This window comes from Tamandua tetradactyla, chromosome 23 (assembly GCF_023851605.1).
Source record: "Tamandua tetradactyla isolate mTamTet1 chromosome 23, mTamTet1.pri, whole genome shotgun sequence".
Taxonomy (NCBI): domain Eukaryota; kingdom Metazoa; phylum Chordata; class Mammalia; order Pilosa; family Myrmecophagidae; genus Tamandua; species Tamandua tetradactyla.
Window position 1 is genome coordinate 20,098,490 of NC_135349.1, and position 4,796 is coordinate 20,103,285.

The window sequence follows — 4,796 nt, forward strand, 5'->3', positions numbered from 1 at the left end:
GTCCTCTGGGGCACTTCCTCAGGGGTGGGTACTCAGGGTGGGTGGGGCGCCGACTGCCCAGACCAGCGGCGCTTGGGAGCTTGCTTGGCCTACGGATTCCCCGGCCCTACCCATTACTGTGGACTCATACCTCGGGGTAGGCCCTCCAGGGACTCCGATGGCATTTGAGCCTGAGATCTATCTCCCCAACTGCTTCTGCCGCACGGGGCGGCGTAGGCTGTGGCCTCTAGGGACGTCAGTCCTCCCAAGCTACCTTCATCCCTTTAGTTAGAATAAGAGCACTTGATGAACACTTGTGGGTTCCTTCTGTTTAGTACAGTTTGTACTTCAGCCTCTGTTTTTTATGGTTAAGAATTGTTCAGAACTAGAGCGTCTTTAGAAAAATCTTGACATGTAGAGCAGGTCGGTGCCCACAGATGGTTGGTGCCAAGTCGGTGTATGCGAGCCAGGGGCATCCCTCTTTTCAAGGAGGCCTGCAGAGGGCTTCGGTATTCCAGGTCTGGTTACACCATCAAAACTTGCTGTTCCTGAGTTCTGACCTGTATTCATCGTTTGTCCAGCAGATTTTTCCTGCCACCTTGCTGTGGGGTCACTGGCCCTGCCTGTCCTCACGGGGGGATGAAGGGCCCATGGTGTGCTGTGGGAGAGGTGGTCCTGGGGGCCATGCCTGATGGGGAGCCAAGGTTCGTGTCCTCACGGCATCCTGTGTCCGTTCCTGTGTACTCTGCCCATGCCCAGGCACCAGCTGGGTCCTGGATCACAGACCAGCACCACCCTGGAAATCGGGGGGCCCCAGGAAGCCTTAGGAGTGTGGTTGTGGCCAGTGAAGGGTGCCCCATGCCCACCAGGAGGCCCTTCCCTGTGGAATCCATGTGTCTCACACCGCAGATGCACACGGACAGGCATGACGCTTTCCGGGCGGGGCTGTGATGGCAGCACGTGGGTTATGTGGGCTGCAATTAAAATGTATGCAAATTAAACACGATGATCCTGCTCTGCCTGAGAGGATGCAGCACCCCTGGATGGGTGGCCACATGGGCTCTGTGTGCCGCCTGCTGGTGCACTCCTGTGGGTGTTCTTAATACCTTGAGTGCTGGCAGTTGGCAGCTGGGGTGCTCAGCTGGGCTCACATGACACGGACTGACAGCGGGGCCAGGCTCGCCATCTCCTCCCGGCCCAGCGTGCGCACACCTCCTGCCTGGTCCTGCCTAATAGTACCTGTGATGGATGCAATTTAGGGAGCTGGTGGCTGTCTTTTAAAATCAGTTGTCAGTTGCTGACAGGTACATACTAAGTGCAGGCCAGGCCTGTCGGGAGTCAAGCCCCGTACATCAGGAGTGGATCCTAGGGAGAAGTGGGCAGCAGGGAATGGGCTGAGATTGTGGTGCTCCGGAACAGGAGGTCAACAGGGACAGGAGAGGGTGGTGTTCCAAGGGAGGGGCAGCAGGTACAGGGGGTGGTGGTTCCCCTGGGGATGGGGCAGCAGGGACAGGGGGTGGTGGTGCCCCGGGGGGGGGGGGTTTCAGCAGGTTCAGGGGAGGGTGGTGCCCCGGGGGATGGGGCAGCAGGGACCGGGTGGTGGTGCCTCGAGGGAGGATGTCTGCAGGGACAGGGAAGAGTGCTTCCCCGGAGTAGAGGATCAGCAGGAATAGAGAAGGGTGGTTTCCCGGGTTAAGGGATCAACAGGAATAGGGGAGGGTGGTGCCCTGGGAGAGGGGGTCAGCGGGAATAGGGGAGGGAGAGAGATGTCCCAGGGGAGAGGACCAAGAGACAGAGAGGAGGGGCAGCAGGGATGGAGGGAAATTGCCCGGGTCCTGAGGGTTTCATTTTAAATGGCTGCCTGGTGTCTGGCTTCCTGTCCAGATCTCCGCCTAGGCACACTGGCTGAGGCATCCTCCTCCTCAACTACAGCCTCTCCACGGTGGGTGGGGTCAACTTCCCTAGGGGGCAGGGCACCCTCTGCTGTGGGTGGGACCACTCCCCTGTCTGGGCACGTGCCCCTGACCCCTTTATCCTGGAGGCTGCAAGTCCGGGGTGATGGACGGCCGGTCTTTGGGACACATTCTCTGCACAATATCCTTAGTTTATTCACTCAGATTTTAGGAATCTTGGGTTAGAAAACTGTAACAGAGTTATTTGTTTTTCTTTTATTTTTTAATTAGCTGTTTTATTAGCACAGTGCTCTAATTGGTTTATTTCTCTGTAGGCCTGTGACATTGATCACAAATAAATTATAGTATTATGTATTTAATTTAATGACGATTTTCAATTGTAGATTCAAGAAATTTTTCTTCCAGGCAGTTCAGGTCAGTTCCTAAACATTAGCCAGTGTTTCCAACTGCTGGCTTTCTGTAAAAATAATGATTCCAATTTATCGAAAAAGAAAGCCGAAAGTTTCTGGGTTTTTTCCCTTATCTGTCTCGGGACTCTATCTTTTAGCAGTTCATCCTTGATTTTAAATTGCTCCCTCTGTGCCTTAGTAAGGTCGCGTAAGCCAGTGGGTGGTGGTGGTGGTGGAGCGTGTCCTGGGGTTGTGCTGAGCAGCCATCCTGAGCTGTTGGAACCTGGGGCTGTGCCTTGCAAGCCACATGTGCTGGGAGGGTCTGTCCCTCCCACCAGCCCGGGATGGGCGCGCTGGCCAGGGGGGCCTGGGCAGTGTCCTGACAAAGGCCAGCGAGATGGCTCAGGCTGAAAAAAGAGGCCTGGACGGTGCAGGATGCAGTGAAACGCCGGGACACCATGCTCCGAGGAAGAGCCAGGGCTCTCTTTTACAGGACTCCGTCGAATCCTCCCTGGTGTGACAGGCCAGGCTGGCCTCGGGTGCCTCAGGTTCACAGTGCCCACACACCCTCACTATTCTGTTAATGCCACATCCATCTTTCAGGGGCTGGGGCACAGAGCAGGCTCAGCAAGAGATGGAAAGACCTTTATTGCCTGTTGAACTAGGTGAACAGTTGACAGTATGAAACAAGGAGGGGGCAGGCCGCCTGGGCACCGACATAACCTGACCCTCATAATGGTGCTTTCCATGGACTGTGCGTTCTCGCCCCTCAGGCTTGGGGACAACTGACCTTTGTCAACTTGGTTTGCTCATGCTGATACAGGCTGTTTCAGTCCCAAAGTTGGGACCCTTCTGGGCATCCACCAATAGCTTTCCCTCCTCCAGGTGCTGGGTCGTACCAGGAAGGGCTCTGAGGGAGAGCAGGTCAGAGTCCAGGAGAGGAGCAGCAGGTGGGTGGCTAGACTGAGCACAGGTCATTCCAGCCTCCCTCCTGCAAGCCTGGGGTGATTTCCAGTGGAAACCCAGAAAGGTCCCCGTCCCATCTCCTGGTTCTTTGGGTTAGAGTCTGTTCGTGACCCTTATTTCCTTAATCTGTCCGTCCTCCCTGCCCTGAAACCCACATAAATCCTCGCAGTGGTTTTGCTTTTTTTGAAATGATCCTGGTTGGCCAAAGGTCTTGGCCCACTCTCTTCTTTGGTGCGTGCATGTGCAGCCGGGGCCAGGCTCACCGTGTCCCTTCGGGAAGTCCCCGTGGGGCCTCTGCCCTCACCCCCAGCGAGGCACCTTCCCTTGAGTTGGTGCTGCAGAGGGTTTGCTGGACATGGGGTCTGGAGTCACTGGCCGTGCCAGACGTTCATCTCACCAACTGGGTGCCAACAGGGGTCTCGGCTTTGCAGAGGTGTGAGGACCCACATTGCTGGGGCGCGACCCGAGCTGACCTGTGAAAACCGACCTCCAACCTGACCTTCTGGCTGGTGCCGCAACCCCATCTCCCGGGTCCCCCGTCTTGCTCCAGCTGGGGGCGGCCTGAAGTATGAGAGTGAACTTGCCCAATGCAGTGCCTGAGTATGCACTTATGTTTGATGGAGAAGGACACTGAAGTCCGGGCCACGGGAGCCCAGGGACCCTGGCCATTCCATGCCACCATGCTGGCTCCATCCAAAACTGCATGGCAGATGGCAGGCCTGGACTATGCTGGCCGTTCTTGGCTCTACCATCTCTGCTGCTATCTCCTCAGGTGTCTAGGTCGTATCCCACAACTGTGGGAGCTCATGGGTCATGGCTCCAGGGGCCCACCACTGCCATGCACATCTCATGGAGAGTATGACCACTGGGGCGATGTCCACCAGGAGCTGTCCCACTGACCCACCACACTGCACCTCTTTGAAATCGCCGGGATAGGTCCTGCCGTGGGTGCCTTCTGGTCTGCTGCATGGACGTGTCTGCAGTGACGTCTGTGGATGGTGGTTACCAGTAATAGTGGCCTCTCGGGGCCTGTCCTCCCCAAATCAGATCAAGTCCGAGGGCTGGAGGTCCGTGGGGCAGTTCGGGATCTTCATGTTCCACGGTGGCAGCATCGTAGCGCACTGCTGCATTGTCTGATGGATCAGCGGGCTTCGGCGGTCCTGGGGCATGCTTCTTAGTTCTTGGAGGCCGTTCTGGGCAGCACAACCTGTGAGGCCAGCACAATAGAACAAATCCAGGACAGTAACAGCCGTTTCAGCTAATACCTCTTCCACAGCACCTGCAGGCCACCCACCAGCCCTGCATCCCTGGGGTCAGGTCTGCACATGGCAGTGAGTCTCATGCTGCAGCCGGGACTGGTCCTGCACCACTGGACGCCCTGCCCATGCTTTGGCCACCTTCACTTGTAGCTTCAGTTTGCCAGTCTGATGCACCAAGTCGTAGGTAGAGAGTTTGCTTAAGAACCAAGCCGTTTCTTTACAACAGCTCATATTCCTCTTTGTCAGCCTGAGAAGGAAAGTTTTGCATGTTTAGACTTGGTTGTTATTTC

The 4,796-nt window shown here is 56.4% G+C and overlaps 1 protein-coding gene across 1 annotated transcript in view; it reads left to right on the forward strand.

Moving 5' to 3' along the window:
- The window catches only part of LOC143667184 (olfactory receptor 4A47-like), a 275,202-nt gene that overhangs the window by 68,396 nt on the left and 202,010 nt on the right, over positions 1 to 4,796 (forward strand). The gene's annotated exons all lie outside the window — the stretch shown is intronic.